The sequence below is a fragment of the Struthio camelus genome, chromosome 2 (genome assembly GCF_040807025.1).
Source record: "Struthio camelus isolate bStrCam1 chromosome 2, bStrCam1.hap1, whole genome shotgun sequence".
In the NCBI taxonomy this organism is placed as follows: Eukaryota; Metazoa; Chordata; class Aves; order Struthioniformes; family Struthionidae; genus Struthio; species Struthio camelus.
The window spans coordinates 159,954,947-159,972,192 of NC_090943.1; the positions used below are offsets into that span (position 1 = coordinate 159,954,947).

General features: G+C 46.8%; 1 protein-coding gene across 3 annotated transcripts in view; it reads left to right on the forward strand.

Moving 5' to 3' along the window:
* The window catches only part of ZHX2 (zinc fingers and homeoboxes 2), an 80,024-nt gene that overhangs the window by 18,406 nt on the left and 44,372 nt on the right, over positions 1-17,246 (forward strand). For all 3 annotated transcript variants that reach the window (XM_068933197.1, XM_068933195.1, XM_009682785.2), the window contains exon 2: positions 14,140-14,211. The gene's annotated coding sequence lies outside the window, so the exon portion shown is untranslated. The remainder of the gene's footprint in view (positions 1-14,139; positions 14,212-17,246) is intronic.

A 17,246-nucleotide genomic window follows, 5' to 3' on the forward strand; every position in this document is an offset into this window, starting at 1 on the left:
TTGAGCACAGGGGCCAATATGTGACCATATGTTCACAAACTGCTCGTTACAAATGTCTTCCAAACAATGTTGTCATAGTCTATATGTGATGTATGCATCACATCTTATTACAATGTGAATGCACCCACATGACTGTAAACCTTACTGCATTTTCTTTTCCTGTACTTTGTCACCAGGAACAATTGTTTTCAGTGAACTTCTGCATCTGTTCTGAATAAATCGGAGATATGATTTCACTTCATTCGGTATGGGTGGAAAATTTCATACCACGGAAAATTTACAAAGGTATTGCAGGGAAAATGCTAAGCATGTGCTTAAGTATCATTGATGTTGATCAAGTTAAGTGGACGCTTAAGCCTTAGGAGCTACTACCTCTTCCCAAGCATTGATCTTAGTGCAGGGTTCTGAAAGAAGAGGGACTTGAGCTCCAGTCACAAGGCCGTAAAGGTAGAAGTGCACCTTGAGATGAGGAGTAATCAGCAAAAGTTGATGCAGCCATTACCATAAAAATTGTCGTGGTCATGCCTTTTCATTTTCCAGAGACAAGATCCTTTCAGCATTATCCCCAGATTCTTTCCATTTTCAAAAGTTTTTTTCTCCCCTTGTGATTTGTTTTCCCTTATTTTCCTTTTCGTACAGTCACATTTTCATAGTTTTAACAAGGTTCTGAAGTTAACACTACTCTGAGGCGGTGATATCTAGGCCAAAGAGGTTCACGCCTCTTTGATGTGAGTGAGTTCTTGTGATTTTTGGGGAGGGAGTTCTCGTGATGAGGACATGGAGGAGCAGGGAATGAAGGCTCATAGATCCAGATTCGATCTCTATGGCTTTTCCTCCTGTGAGCCTGTGGCAAATGAGAGAATAATGCAGATTCCATATAACCATCTTTAAAAAAGATCTTCCTTGGGGACAGTGCGGATTAATTAACATATCAGAGGTGCTTTGCGTTCCTTTGATAGGTGTTGCAGAAATGCAAAATGCAAAGATTTTTTTTCTTACTAGACATAGGCTTTGTGAAGGATGGATGTTAATGAAGTTGGTTTACCTCCTTAGAGCTTTTTCCAATGGAAGACTATTTAACTTCTTATGTATGCACCAATACAGTGCTTTACCATCAATTTAAACCAAATAAAATATGCAGCCTCTGGACCAAGACTGGATCTGGTACCTTCACATCATGGAGGCTCATGCTAGTAACTTGCTAGTAGCCTCAGGGCTCTGATAGTAATTTGCCAGATGCTATGCTGAACTTAATTTGCATCTGTATTTACATAAATGCTTTAATTAAAAATATATGCACCAACCTGAAGGGGATGAGCAGCACTGCCTCCTATTTGTTTGCATTCCCCAACAGTAAAAGTCTACCTTGGTTTTTTTCTTACCAATCATACAACTTGACAGAGCTATTCAGGGTACAGACTAGACACTTGACAGATTTGTAGGTAGCTTCTGCTGCAAACTGAGGAGAGGCCTTAAACTTCCAGAACCAAATTATGCCTTTATTTTAGCAACAGAGGAGGTTCGAGCATCTTGGTTCTGATGGTCAAATTTGGTCCACGGGTGCTATAGGTTTAGGGAAGTTCTGTACAGTCATGATTAAAGGGTCTGGCAAATGATGTCTACCTTGTAACACGTGTAAAATAAGGGGTCCTGAAACCCCTTTGAGGCCAGTAGAAATACACTCTGAATACAGCCTCCATCAATAACAACATTTCTGAGCGCTGTTCGTCTCTGAGCCGAGCATTACAGAGCTACCTGCAGCACAGACTGCTCTAAGTACAGGAATTTCTGTGCCTGAGTGGGGACCTGACGTGTGAGAGCTCGTGACCAAGAGAGGGTGAAGGCAGTGGAGATGTTGACTGAGATTTTCGCTTATACGCCGTATTTGATCTGGAAAATGCTTTATAAGTAGAAATAAATTGAAGCCTGAATTAAATCTAGGCTGTGCAGTTTCCATTTGGACAGCAGAGGATGTGCCAGGGAATTCCCTTCAGTGCATGTCACTGTGCTGCTTCATGGTTATTGGGGAAGGTGTCATAAAATGTCGCAAAGGATACAAATTGAGTTGCAAAGTTACGGCCGATTTCTCCGACCACTTTGAAGATACACAAAGGACATGCTAAAGAGAGCCGTAACTACCCTGTACGGATTTGGAGGGCTGCTGAGCTTTATTTAAAGGTGTTTACTTAACTTGCTCTACATGAAGTACTTCAAAGCTACCTTTTCCCCCACTGCGGTGTTGCATATACATCAGAGCGTTACCTGTCCCTTTCTCTGGAGGCCTCTAGCTGAATTTGTCAGTAGTCACGTATGAATGCAGCTTGAGAGAAGCCGTTCAAGGTTCAGCCTATGCAGGTAGTCGTTTGTTAATGAATTTGCCCAGCAGCCCTGTCAAAGGACACAAAGGACATAGGACACCACGTAGGACAACTTGCCATAGGGCAGGTGGCCAAAAGCTGTTCATTGAGGTGCGTGGTAGGAGTCCAGGCATGAAAACGTGTAGGTTCACAGCAAAGTGGCCTAGATACTTAGGCAGGGAGGTGTGGCGCTGGCGGTGAGCAGGGTTGTCCTTCATGTGGTCGGGGACTGGCGGCGGTGGGTGAGGCGCGGGGTCGGGCTGAGCGAGTTCCCGCGCGGCGCCCGGCCCCACGGAGCTGCCGACGGTGGCGCTCCCGCCTGTGGCGCACGCCGGGACCGCGAGCGCAGTCAGAGACCCCGCGTGCCGTCCGGGGTGAGAACTGGGATCCGTCGGGGGGGCTTTACAGCCAGGCAGTGCTTTGCACTACGGGAACATGGTGTTTTAATGCAGTAATGGGCTCAACAAAGCCGGACTCGGCCATCTCAGGAAGCCACAGCCGTAGTTTAGACTGATACAACATAAATAAATCCAAACGATAAATCTCTCTCCACCTCATCTGTAATAAGGGGATGAAGATACTTGCCCTGTTAAATTCATTAGGGCAGTGAGGTGCTCTGATACTTGCTGCAAAGGTGGTGGGAGCAGCCGAAGTAAAGCAGTCCGGGATTTGCCAGCGCAGCTGAAGAAGGGGAAGGGGTAGGTGCATGCGGGTTCCTCAGTCTGCCTTTTCACGGTTGCTAACCAGAGCCAGGAGGGAAGACAAAGCACTGACGGAGGAAGAGACAAAGCTCAGCTCCTCTTTGGGAATGGCGCTTTTTCAGTCCAAGTGGAGCAGATGAAAGAAAGGGGCTGGGATGTGGAGCACAGTGTTATTCTGGACCTTTAGAGAAAGAAAACAAAAAAAAAGGCACAGAAAGTGCCCTGTTAGAAGGTTATATATTTGGGGGAGGTTTCAAATTTTGTTTTAAATCAGCCTTGTAGTTGCCTCAGTTGGTAGGTAGGTTCATCAGGCAGTTTTCCCTGCTTGGTTCTGAGCTTTTTCCCTGCTCTCGTCAAGGCTGCGTCTCCAAGGAGAGGCCGTGCGGTAGGGTAGCAGATCGGAGCTACCCGATGCGCCATCGGAAAGGGTAGCAGATCGGAGCAAGAGGCATGTGGTCTGCCCCCATCCTACAGACCGGATCATTAGTATATGGTAAGTCCATCTCACCTCTGGAGCAATCCCCGTTTCCAATTTGAACCGACAGCCCCTGTTTCAAAAATCTGGTTTTCCCACGGCGATCTCTCAGTGAACTCTGCACAAAGCGAGGGAGCAAGCTAGGCAAGGAATTAAATGAACGGCACAGAGTTTAGAGTAAGGTTTCTTTGAAAATCCTAGTGTCTGCCTGGTTCTAAAATTCACTGCCAAAGCTTTAAGTTTCCTAAGCACTATAAGCCAGGCTTTAATCAGCAGGCGTTGCAACAGCGCACACATATTTTAAGACTCGTGGTATCTGTTACTGTTTCAGAGATACCTGGAGACTTGGTAGAGAGAGTCTGGCCTAATTTCTTCAGCACAGCTAGTAATACATTTTCATTTCCCTATTTAATGCGATTCTCTCTAGTCTTGTTTTTCAAGGGGTTTTCTTCGAAAGGTTGCAAAGCTGCAGGCGATGAATTAGCGCGCAGCAGAAGATAGAAGTCAGGGTGTAGTACAGGAGCCATTCTGCAATTAGAAGTACATTAAAAATTGGGCTTAAACCTGGGAGTGGAGTAGGGTGTGACAGGGCGTGGGAGAGGGACCAGGCCAGTTCCCTGCGCTGCTGTAAGGAGACAACCAGGACTGAGTCTTCTCAAATTGCAGCTGGAGATAGCGAAGCGGGAAGGTGGTCGAAGTGAAAGTAGGCGACTTCACGTCGGCTAGGCGCCGGCGGGGACGAGGCTGGAGGAGGAGGTGACGGCTGCTTCGGGCAAGGAGCACGCGGCGCTTGGGAGAGGGCACCCGCGGGAAGGCCGCTTGCCCGCGTGCGGCGCGCTGGCTGGAGTCAGGCACCGACGGAGGCCGGATCCTGAGCCCCGCGCGGGGCTGGCCCCTGTGTCCGGCTGCCAGGCCAGCATCGGTGGTGGGAAGCCGGCTCAGCGGCCCGACGGCGTCTTTCTGTTCATCGTTTTCATGAAACTTCCGCACAGGCTTCTGTAGCGAAGACAAGACTTAATTTGGCAAAAGCGCAGAGAGAAAATGTTGAGGTTTAATCATTTATGTATCAAAAATCCTTAAACTATTAGGTCCAGTGAGGTTGGGATTTTTGTTTGCATTACACAACCCGTTTGGTGGAAACTATTACTCATCTTTCAAGTCTCAGCTCTCCAGACTGGGAAAGCGGGATATGAAAATGTAACTCTGACACAGCTCAGAGGTCCGTCCTGATGATCTCCGAGACCTCGAGCGTGCCAGACGGGCATCCCTGAGCCGGGAAAGAAACGCTCAGCGTTAGGAGGTTCCTCGCGAGCTCTGGCGCCGGCGCGTGTGTGCAAGTGGGGCTGCTCGTGGTGTGCCGGTTTCTCCACGAAACGGGGCCTTGCCAAAGCGCGAGCCCAGCTTTCCGCAGAAGCAGACTTGCTGGTCAGTCTCTTGGGCAACGTTTAGTTGTTGCCAGCATTGCACCACTGACAAAACATGCAAAAGCATCTCAGAATGGAAAGGACTGCATCCTGGAAACGCACTTGAGAGCCAGTTCATTAGCTCTTTGTTTTCACCAGGAGTTAATTAGGCTTCCTTACCACTTTATAATTTTTTTTCTGCTGTCATCTGGAGTTGCAAGTGAATTTTCTGAGTCGCCCCTACTACAAATCGTCGCCTGCTTATAGGCATCTTCCTAGAAGTGCCGCTTCTTCATTTCCCCTCCGGGTGTGCAGATGAAGTTGATGCGACACCTCCAGATATCTGCAACAGGTCACCTCATCCTAGGAAAGGACCTAGTCCTTTGTCACCTGAGGCCAGTTCGTATTTATTATTTCTGTTTAAGAGTACCTCAAGGCATAGATGAGGGTTGATGAAATAACATAAAGCAAAGCTGGAGGCTCTACCAAATAGTTCATAACCACAGAGCAAAACATGGCAGGGGGCGGAGAGAAGGAAAGATGAATCGATGGTAAAATGTGTGTGTGAGAGTTTTTAATGTGTCTGTCTTTACGTTAGCCTTCCTAGGCACTGTCAGCTGTCAAAGCGTTGTATACCTCACAACAAAATTGTTAAACGATATTTAATAAAAACAGATGAAACATGAGAAGAGGGCATTTACTGAATTTAGAAATCAATCTCGATGCTTTTTCACTGTGAGTTAGACTGTATTAAAAAAAAAAGTCTACGTTTTGATTTGGAGTCACTCAGCAAAACTGATCCTTGGCTTAGGTGGATGTTTGACTTAAGTTCTGATGTTCTCTTTTTCTTCTTTTTGAACTAAAAAAACCTTAACTTAAAAAAAATGATATGGTATTTGCAGAATCAATAGAAAAGCTGACCCAGATAAAAGTGTGCAAAAATTGGTTTCATGCCCTAGAACTTTTCCTGCATGCTTTTTGATGCCATGTATCTGATCCTTCAAAAAGGAGGTAACATACAGTGATCTCAGCAGCTTTGAACAATTGTTCTGGAAGAATAACAAGGAGCACTGGAGAAAGGGGTGTGTGCACACAGTTTTTTTTTTTTCTTTTGCCCTCATTAAATATATTGTGAGAAGGAAAAAAATAATGTCACGTTGCAGGTTATGTTTAAGGGTAGGAAAAATTTTGTATGAAATGCATTTTTGTCCAGTTTTTAAACAGTGAAAGGGTATTTCTCCTGAACAACTATTCACAGTAGGATGCAAATTGTACCGTCTCTTCCTTGTGTTCTGACCGGCTCCTACTGGAGTGCATGGCAAAGCTGTATTTAAATAGTAGCTGGAGTCACTCTCAAAAAATGTAATTATGCCCTGGATTCTGAATTAGGTAGAAAGCTGTAAAAAGCATCTGTTGCTACAGACTTACTCCAGCATAAGTGGACTCCAACCTTAATTTGATTCAAATATAGCATTTAGATCTGAATTTATGGAAGCTGTTGCACGTTAAATGTCTGGTCCTGTATTCCTTTGGCTTCCAAGAACGTCCAAGGATATTTTGAAGTGTGGACCTGGAGGCATAGCAAATAAACGTTCAATACAGGCATTACTGCAGTGAAGGTGATAAATGGACAGGACAGATTTATGGGGCTATGAGACAGGCAGGCTATAAGGAGAAAGTTTCGTTCCATCTCTTTGTAATCTCAGGTTTAAAAAAAAGCTTTAAGGTGTGGTGAGATGCTCTCCTGAAACACGTGGACAAGGACATCCTTGGAAGTCCTTGCACGTAATCACAGGGCAAGGTGTCGCCTGGGTGCTAGGGCAGACGTGCTTTGGCTTGTCCTACCATTTCTCTTGGCTGAGAGCAGGCGCGTGTGACAAACGGGGCTGCTCCAGTAGTTTCCCATTACAAGAGCAGTTGGAGCTAAACGCCATGAGGGACCGTACGGCACCGTGTAGGGGACTCCAAGCAACTTTTCCCACGGTCTCTTTAATGGCTCCTTGATTACTTCTGGCTGAAAGTAGGTCACCCGGCATGAATGTATGGGCTTCTGACCCAGCTGCACTTCGCAGAACATGCAAGATGCAGATCCATAGACGCTCTTTCTGAAAATAAGGGACTCAGTAACGCACTGCTCTTCAAGAGCGAAGGAAACACAAGCACAATTACTCGAAAGGAGGAGCAAAGTGACTTCTTGCTCTATGGTTACACCCTGTGTTTATTTTACTTCTTGTACCACTTTTGCACTGATGGCTGCTGCCTTTGGCTGGGAACTGCAAACACATCAGCGCTTGCAGCCAAAACTAGGAGTGGTTTAAACAGCCGCGAAAGGGAACCCCCATCTTCTTTTATTTATTTTTATAACAACAAAATGTAGGTGCTGGCTGGCCTTGGTCAGTCATTTTTTCCCTTTTTATTCTTTTAAGTTGGGGGGGTCAGCTGGGCAGTCGAGGGAAACAAGGGAGGAAATGAATTAAGAGAGCAGGAGAAAGAGTGTCTGCTCTGCGGCTGAGTATATAATTTGGTTAGAAAATCAGGCTGAAGCTGGAGAGACCAGGCCAAATCTAAGAGTGGTGCTGGGAGGCACTGAAGTGTGTCATTATGACAGTGCACGTGAGTCCTGAAAATAGCTAGCGATGTTTCTGGCTGCACTCTAATTTGAACAGATTTGTACACACATGAAATCATGCCTGACTGACCGCCGTTCGCATCATTTGCCGCAGATTCCTGCGTGATACCTGTTAGAGACAATCTCACATAAATAACCCCCCATCCTTTACAGATTGGCCCACTCATTGAAACCAGTGGGATTGAGTTGGGTTAGTTTATTTTTGCGTTCTGTTCAGTTCTCTCTCTCTGTTGGTCTTTTTCTCTTTAACCCTGCCATTGTTATGAGCTTAAATATTTGCCGGGGAGTGGAAGGAGGGTGTGATTCTTGGCCGAGGCCTCTACGTACCGTGGCTGGAGCTTCAGTGCATGCCACTGTGTTTTTTAAACAAACTCATATCACGACACCTAGGTGGATCCAAACCCTGGTGCTGGACATCCCTTGGAGTTGAAAATGAATTAGCGGATGAGTAGTCTGCAGCTTGGTTACTTAAAAATAAAATAAAAGTTACTGTTGTATGTATGTTGGTCAGCAAATGCGTCTTGCAGCAGTGCTACTGTAGCAACAACTGTGCTGGAAAACAGTTATCAATCACGATTCTGGCAGAAGAGAGTCTGACAACTGTTTTCCAGCACATTTATTACTGTGGGCAAGCCTTTAGTGCCTCGTGTCATAGGTAACTATCCAGAGGGTGACAGGCTGAAATGCAAGGAGTAAAGAGGAATAATTTGAAGTAGCTAAGTCTACTTAAAGCCAAGGAAATTAATGATGAACTTTCCGTTGGGCAAAACCCTACAGGACGTTTTCTCTCTCTCTCCGGCTGAATTTTCTGACACGATCAAACATTCTTGTCCTCGCTTTAAAGCCTTTGCTGCCAATTTGAAACGGTATATGAAACTGAGATGTATCATCCTTCAAGAAGGCACTTTGATTTGTTGAACAAAACTAGGAACAGTTAAGAAAATGGAAAAGAAGGTAATACACCTTTCTCCTGCGCTGACAGCTGCAGCTGGGGGATGTGCTGGCAAGTAAATGCGATTAGCTTTGAGCAGCGCTTTCCCATTCTCTTTCATTTCAGTTCGGTTCCCTGGATCCTGACTAACGAGATTTAATGATGGGAAAGCGAGGTGTGGAAAGACTGCGTGAGCTGAGCGGAGAAGCGGGGGGTCAGATCCCCGACGCCCTCTTCCCCTCTCCACCGCAGACAGAGCCTGTAGGCGTTCGCTGGAAGGTGCGATCCCCAGGTGCAATTCCCAGGTCAGGCAGAGGCGACGTTTCGTCGTGGGGCTCCCGCACCTCGGTGCCTGCCCGGGCTATTTGGGTCGGCTTCTTGTAGTTTTGGAGCGTTGCTTTCCTGCTTTTCCGTGGCTTTAAGCGGCGAGATTGCTTTGAACAGATGGATTTCATCCCAAAAGAGAACGTATTTTCTGAAAGCTTAGGAAGTTTTGACCGGGGAAGAATACTTTCTCATGCACTCTGTTCTGTAAAAGTGCAGCAATAACAGTGACAATGTGGCTAAACCTAAAACACTTGTTCCTTGGTTTTTTTCAGGCTCCTTTTTGCTTATTTTTGTGCTTGTGAATACTTCAAAAAAATAGCCGGTAACATTTAAGAAGGCATAGCAGAGGGGTTTGGTCCGTTCTTTGCCTTGCTGTAGTTTTTAGAAGATTTCCTGAGGGAAGAGAAGCACGCTGCGGGTCGGGAGAGGAGACGCCGTGGCAGGCCCTGGCACAACCGCAGCTCTCCTTGGACTCGGAGCAATGCTCCGGGACGGCCTCTGGCCGCTGTTACGTGCAAGTGGCGGTGTGGTGCCTAGGGGCTGGGTATGGGTTAAGACCTTGCGTTACCTGGGTATGGGTTAAGACCTTGTGTTGTCACGCAGCCGAGGTGGAGGAGAGGGTCCGTCGCAGAAGCCTGAAAGATGCAGGAGCCCTTTTACCCTCTGCTCCGTCTCCGTTTTGCGCAGAGGTTTCCTGCTCGCCTCCTTCCTGCCTCCGCAAGCTGCAGGTGTGTGACGGCAGCTGGATTTCCCGCAGCGATGCTGACCTCCGCCAGGTCTGCCGGCGGGCAAACCGAGATCCTCCAAGGGAAGATGCAGGCACGGTGAAGTGTGTAAAAGCAAAAGCCCTCTGAAAGGTGTGCACCGTGTTTTCCTGGTCGCTGCTGGCCCAGGAGCCTTCGGTTGCAACCTCTGCCTGCCGGGGCCGGCGAGGACTCGGGAAGCAGCCTTAGGAGCGCCGGGGTTTCTGGCAGCAGCTGCTGTGAGATGGAAACAGCCGTATCCATTTCAGCTTCATTCAGAACGCGGCGGAAAGCCAGTTAGATGCCAAATGGGATAAGGATGAAATCGCTGGGGACGAAGAGGTGTGGAGGAATATGTCCAGGCCTCTTAGAGAGCGTTACCGTCTGCGTGGCCTAGCATATTAGGAACTGTGCACAGGAGAGACTTCAAAGCATTTCTGGGTTTTTAAATAACTTTTTGGCTGCCTGTGTTAAGTACTCGATAGAAACTCTGGTCTTCCGTTTTCGTGAGTCTGTCTTAGAGAAGGCCGGGACGGGGTGGGTTAGTTAAACCTTGTAGTGGACTTCCCAGCTCTGCAGTGGTTTATTCACATTACAAGCAGAGAAACGGAGAGGTGCTGTGGCCTGCCCAAAGGAAGGCAGGACGTCGCTGGCACCACCAGCAATGCCACCCATATGCTCCAGGTATCTCAGCTTGGACCGTAACGCCTCCTATTCTTACGTTATTTAAGCATATATGTTTTGTAAGTGAATGCATTAGCTCCACAAAAAGTTGTTGAAGTTAAGGATGCTGATGAACGCGTTATTCTGTTGCGCTGAAGTTTGCCAGACCTTGATGGGTGTTTAAAGAGGAGCTTCGGAGAGAAAATCCCTCGTGATAACGCTGTGGCCTGCGAGCCGGGATCCGTTCGGTAGCTCGGGACGTGCCAGGATGGTTGCAATTTGCGGCGTGTTGATACAGATGACTTTCAGAGAAGCTTATATCTGCTAATCACGCCATAATAACAGTGTGCGAGCGCCAGACTGTAAACCACGCATTTCCTACCCAGCTGCGAATATTTAATTCGACGGAAAACATTCCTCTTTTAGCGTTAGAAGTAATTCACAGCGCTAAGGTTGTAATTTATATCACGGCAGCTTGCAGAGAAATCCAGGTATGCGCGAGGTTGAAAAGTTAATTAATTAACGCCTGCCGGGACGCAACCGCCGAGGGGACGGCGGCGCGGGGACGGCTGGGGCGAGGGCAGGCGACGTGGCGGCCTCGCCGTCTTCCGTTTAGCGGCAGGGAGCCGAGAGCCGCGGGGCGGGCGGAGGGCGATGGCCCGCCGGAGCCGCCTCGCGTCGACGCGGGCCGCGGCCGCCCGGCTGGCGTCTGTCCCGGAGGTCGGGAGCGGTTCGGGGTTATTTTTTCTTTGACTTGAGCCCAGTTGGGGAAGGCGACGCTTGCAGGACTCCCGGCTCCGTTACTCTCTGCAAAATGTTCTTTTGCAAAATTGATCGTTTCCTTCGGTTGAGAGAGTCTCAAGGGGACTTTACTGTCAAGCTGCTAAAAAGTACAGTTATTTCTCTTCTCCGCCCTAACGCCAGCTCCGGATTTGCTCTTTACCTCACCAAAGAGCTCTCGAACCATCTGGTTATTTGGGAAACGGCATTAGGAGCAATGAAAAATAATCCCGTTTCCAGGTGTTTGGTGCTGCGGTGTCCAGGTTGCCGAAACCGCGTGGGGCGCTCGGGTTTCTGCAGTGACATACTTTCTAAAATCGTTCTGCTTGTCTGTTTGTCTCACTCCGTCATGAGCTGCTGTTTATTTTGGAAAGCACCTGGGGCGACAAAGCAGGGTTTGGGCTTGTGGTCGGTCGCGCCGCCGCAGCCTCCGAGCGAACTTGCTCGGCCTGCAGAAGAGGAAGGAGGGCTCCCGTAATTTGCGTTGTTGTCCGCAGGCTGCAGACTAGGGTTGCGTGCCCGCCCGCCCGCGGAGGCAACGCCTGGGAATCAGGTGGCGTACGGCGATTCGTAAATCACAGCGAGGCGTTTCGCACGTGCGCTCGCTAGGGTGCCTGTAGGAATACTTTTTCCTGGAGCGGAGAGCTCGTATTCTGAATTAGCCTGATCCAGCGGTAGTGACACACCTGAGGAAAGTGATGGTTTCATGCCAAAATGTGCTGTTTCCCCTGATGTAAGCTGATTTAGAGTAAGCGTGCCCGCCTGGGAGGTTATTCAAGAAGAGCCATTTGGGATATAACTGCCGAGGTAGGCGAACGCAAGATGAACAGACTTGGGCAAGATCCATTTCCTTTTCAGAGTTAATTACTGACCTATTGCAAAAACGTTGCAAAAATTACAATTTATTTCAATATTGCCTGACTCAAGATTTTGAAAAGCAGCAGCAGATCTCCCAAAACCATGAGACTATTTAAAAGATCCCCAATGTATAAGAAACTTGTTTCTGAGCAGTTATGTGACACTTAAATCACATTCTCACAGCCACAAGGGCTATAGAAACTTTTTACATGAATTCTGAAGAGCGCAACAGCAAGTGGATTGGATTTAATAACTCTGGGGAATTTTTCCTGGTTTTCTTTCCTGAGATCATACCAGAAACTGTTGCCTTCAACAACTGGGCCTTCAGGAAAAGCACTAAAGATTGTGAGACTTGTTATACAATCCTAACTAGCAGCAGCACCGTATGTGTGTGTGTGTGTATTTTTTTTTTAATTCACCTTCCTTAGAAAGGGTTGGGCAATGGGGACTTTTCTTCTGGCTGATGTCCCAAATCAAAGTGCTTTACAGGAGACCAGCTCCCTCAGAGCAGAAGCGTGGTAGTCTTGGAACCGCCGGTCGTAATAAGTGGCTATTCTGCAATGTTTTGGGGCCAAGGGTAGTAAAGGGGGCTCGGCGTATGAAAGCGTAGGAGTTAATTCACGAGGCAAGAGCTGCGTAGTTCCAAGTTTCGGTGCTGAGGCTGTGCTGAGCTTGCTGGGGTGGGATGGGGCAGCAGGACCATAGGGGCCTGGGTGGCCCAGAAGAAGAGTTTGCCGGTTTTAAAAGACAAGCCCTGAAGGAAGGGGTTTGGGAACAGAGAGGTCAGAGGCCAGGGGAAAGACAGGACTACTTAGCATTACAGGCGACTGTGTTGCTCTTCAAAACGTTTTATTCATAGGGGTGGGCTTGGTCTTGTTGGCAAGTCTGGCCGCTTTTGTGCTTTGGTCACAGCCCTGAAAAGAAAAGATGTCAGATAGAGAACTCAGTACAAGATACTGGACTAAGCGCATTAAATACAGAAAATGTTTTACACCTGCCATGTAACCTAATATGGAAGAATGGGGGATTCTGCCCCAAAAGAGGGACGGGCCAGCCAGCAGAAGAGCCAAAAAAGGGTTGGAGGTTTAAATAGCACAAAATCCATAGCTGTTCTATGTGTTTACTTCTCTTTTGCAATTCAGGGAAACCAATGTTTTGCCTTACTTTCAGATGGAGCAAAATAAAAAGCAGTTTCCTCTTTAATAATGAATAAACGTGCAGCTTTTTCTATTCTAGCCTTTAAAAAGTGATTTTGGTTTTATAACAGCTCCTGGCCTTCCAGCTACTTGAGTAGCTATGGTGCTCTTTCAGGAAAGCGAGTCGTATCTTCCTTTAAAAAGAGCCAGGAAATATCTTCCTAACCTGCTAGGAAGGAGCAAAAAAAGTGATTTGCTTTCAGATTTCCCAACTAACCCTTCTCTATCCGGAAAACAAGGCGAGAGTGAAGTTCCAACCTTAAATTCTTTGGCTTGAGTTGAAAATGAAGGTTTTGCTCCTGGTACTGTTGAAGTAATCAATAAGCATCTGTCTCCTTTCTTGAGGGACAAGCAGGGCATTTTGCTGAATATATTTCTTTTACTCAGAGCAGTCCCATGATCATTGCTTTTCTCTCAGAGCTCACCTATTCCTTGCCGACCCTCAGGCAAGCTGTTTCTCAGATGTGTGTACACACGCGTGCGCAGTCGCCACCAGAGTGGGAGAATTTTTTTTATATCCGTTCTGCTGCTGTGGCTGCTGAAGCTAAACCTTACTCTCCCCTTTCATCTCTTTAGACAAAAAAAAGTAAAAACGGATAAAGCATACCTGCACCTTTGGGACACAGCAGGTGAGACCCTTTAAGGAGGAGAGGTGCAACAGGCCAGATGGCATTTTGTCAAAGTTCCCACTAGCCAAACAGAGCTTGTTCTGATATGTGACTCTTGGAGCAGATGTTTTGTGGGTCCAGCATAAGCCTCAAGCAGCAGTGTCTTAGGGCACCAGTGGATGAGTGTTCCCCACTGCCTGCTTGGCCTAAGAAATGTAGATTTTTTTTCCGCCCCCCAGGAGGCCCCCAAGGTATGTAGTGTTACTGCAGCGGGGTTGGAGCGCTGAATCTTTTAAGCTCTGCTTCTGTCTTCGTCGTGGTCAGTGAAAAAGGGATTGCGGGAATTCCTGTCTGTCAGTGTTCCCATGTGCTTTTTAAAAAACTAAACGGCCAGTCAGAGAGTGGAATGGATGCATGTTATTTTCTCCTTTTTTTCCTGATTTACTTAGATTTTCTCCTCTTCTGTAGGTGTCTGAAGTTCTGCTCACCTTCAAAGAGGTATAAGCACTGAGATTCCCAGGATGTAAGAAATACGTTGCTGTGAGTAGCTTTTTTTTCTGTTTTGCCTTTAAGTGAGAAAACCAAGCTTGCACAAACAGAAGGAAGATTAAGGGGGGGGGAAAAAAAGACACTTTAAGAAATGTTTACAGCAAGCAAATCCAGTATTTTTGAACCAGTTATATGTCTTTGGCACCTCTTTGCAATCCACAAAATAAAGTCAGCATTGTATTACCACATAGGCTGAATAATTATCTCACTGCAGATACGAACCACATGAATGTATTTAACTGAAAATATGGTCAACAGAATGGACCATTAGCACCATCTGAAGCTTGTTTATTATTTTCAAGCCCTACCAGCCATTGCAAGACAAAATCTTGTTGGCGAGTTGAGACAAGGAGTTCTTCTTCAGCAAAAAAGCTTGCACGTTATGAAAGGGGAAAGAACGTAGGTTTGCTGCAAGGCTTTGTACGTAAGGCAACCCAGGTCTGTCAGCTAAACAGAAAACTAACTGAGTAGCAGCGCAGGTAGGAAGCAATATCATGCTCCTGCTGGAGACAGCAGGATAACTTCAGAGGAGCTTTTATGCCACAGGAGACACCTGAATGCTTGGCTCCCTCCCCTTGCATAAAGCAGTGGGGGCTGTATCTCACGTATTTTAAGAGCAGTGGCACCATGGGCTTCTCCCCTGTGTTGCTGAAGGAGCTAGGGCTGTGGCTGCTCCACCAGCTGCAGCTGGTTTGCAGGCTGGCCAGGTGGGACAACCTGGGCTGTACTAGGACCAACCGTGGCTCTTGAGGAAGCTCTGGCCAGTGCCTCCCTGCTGTGTGTCCCAGTGTGGTGAGGACGTGCAGGTAGGAGCTCCTTGTACTGGAGCCCGGAGCCAAGAAGTGCTATGGAAGAATGGGGCTAAAAATCAGCTTGGGTGTTTGGGTGCTGCTGCTCTGGTGATCTGGGCTTGCATTTCTGTAAGTCCTTTGTGCTGACTCTAGTGTTAAGAAGCAGTAGGTAGCAGCCAGAAATTAGCTGGTTCAAAGCATCGGACTTGGAGCTTAACGGCACCATTGCTCTTTGCTAGAGAAAAGCTAGATTTAGGGCAAGGGCAGTATGTGTGTGTGTGTTTTCTTTTTTTCAGTAGAATAGTTAAATAGTTTTCTTGAGTTTTAAAATCAGTCCAACTCCCATTTTTACCCATGCTCTATGGTGATGGAAATCTATGGTTACTTGGAAATCAGCAGAATTTTGTTTCCATTTTTATTTCAGTGGCATACAGCCTGTTTTCTATTACACCAACACAAATCTATTTGGGCCAGAGCAGAATAAAACCCTAAATTGAAATCAGCCTGGAGGGGGAAAAAAAAAAAGGAGGGGGGAGGGGGAAAACTGTGCTTTCTTAACAGGAAAGAAACTGAGTCCAGCAATCTTCCAAAAAAAAAAAAAAAGTGTTTTAAAATTGCAAAATAAGTTCTTAGCAAGTATTTAGAAATTGGTAGGAATTTAGTATTTAGAAATTGGTAAGAAGAAGAAACTGTAATAGGGCATCTTATTTTCAGCCCCTTGTGAAGGATACTGGAAATGAGTCCAGGAACTGGGAGAAAAGGGACAGAGAGTTATTATCATCCATCATCTTTTGTATTTATCTTTCCCTCAGCAAGTTCCATAGCTCGTGCTCTCCCTTTGAATCAAAAATGTTTTCTCCATACTCCTAGTGTTTAAACTGCCACGTGAGGCTTGCTAATCAAGCTGTGGGATTTTTATTTTATGCCAGTCACTTCTGATGCCTTGCACAGAACAGGCTCTGGCTTCTTTTTCTACAGCCCTGGTGGGAAGAGTAGAAACTGGTTTAAGTGAGTAAATTCAGCAGACGTACCCCACAGCTGTCTCGGGTGCATCTGCTAGAAAGGTGCCGTGTTTACATACTTATTATCTCTCAGAGTATATCCATATGTTAGAAATGCTGTTCACTTGTCTTCCAAGCAAAGTTTGCTGCTTTGCTCCCCTTCCTCCCCCCCCCCCCTTTTTTTTTTTTAATGAAGTAGGCAGTGTTGAAATTTGGCACGGTTCTGCTCCACAAGCATTTCTTAAGTCTGGTCTGCTAATGAATCTCAGTGTCCTAATGAATCTGTGTGCTGTTTGCTGCTGTAAGTGGAATAAACAAGGAGACAACTTGTTTCCGTTGTGCGTTCTGCTCTCCAAAGGCAGGTCAGCAGTTACAGGGTAGATGTAGTCTGCTAAGTCAAAGCTAAGCAGTGATGCTGACTGAGGCAGGCAGTCTGCGGGTGCCTCTGGTGTATCGTAGCTGTGTTAAGAGGGTGAAAGATAAAAACGGAATAGCATGCTGCTTGGAAGCTGCCCAGGTAACTTGCGAATGTTCTCAGATGGCTCTGAAATTATTGCAGTATTGCAGCTCAGTGGTGAAAGAGACTGCGATCTCCCCTTTACCTGTCTCCTAGTACTCTGGCATATGAAACACTTTGACAGAAGCCTGAATGAAGAACTGGGGAATGCAAAATGTCTGTTGTTTTAGCAGGGTGATGCTGATTGTAAACTTATGTGCTGCTCAAAAGGTAGAGGAACCAAGCTTTTCCAGCTTCAGTTTCTCCTCTGTCTGCTCTCCGCATTAATTTTTAGTACTGTCCTTTAAAATATTTCGGGAGCAGGCATTCAGGAATGTGTGCTGTCACATTCAACCTGGAGAGACTTGATGGAGAAAGGAGACTTTCTTTGCTGTTTTCCCTTCTCCAGCTTACTCTCCTTTTATCTCTGAAGATGCAACCTATTTCTTGACTGAAGGATGAGAGTGTTCACTTGCAACCTCAGGTGGAAGCTGGGTAGAGGTGGAAGCTGGTTAGGGAACTGCATGTGGCTGTCTGCTCGTTCCCCAAGGTAGCGTCCCCTTACATGGGGTGGCATTGGGCAAGGTTGTTCAGGATGGCTCTGGCCATCCGCCATACCTAAGGGAGACCAAGACTGGTGCCAGTTTGCTGTGTTATGACTGATCATAAACTCTGTTGGTGTGGAGAACTGCTTCTGTTCCCAGCTGGCCTGAGAACATGAACTTGAGGAAAGAGGCA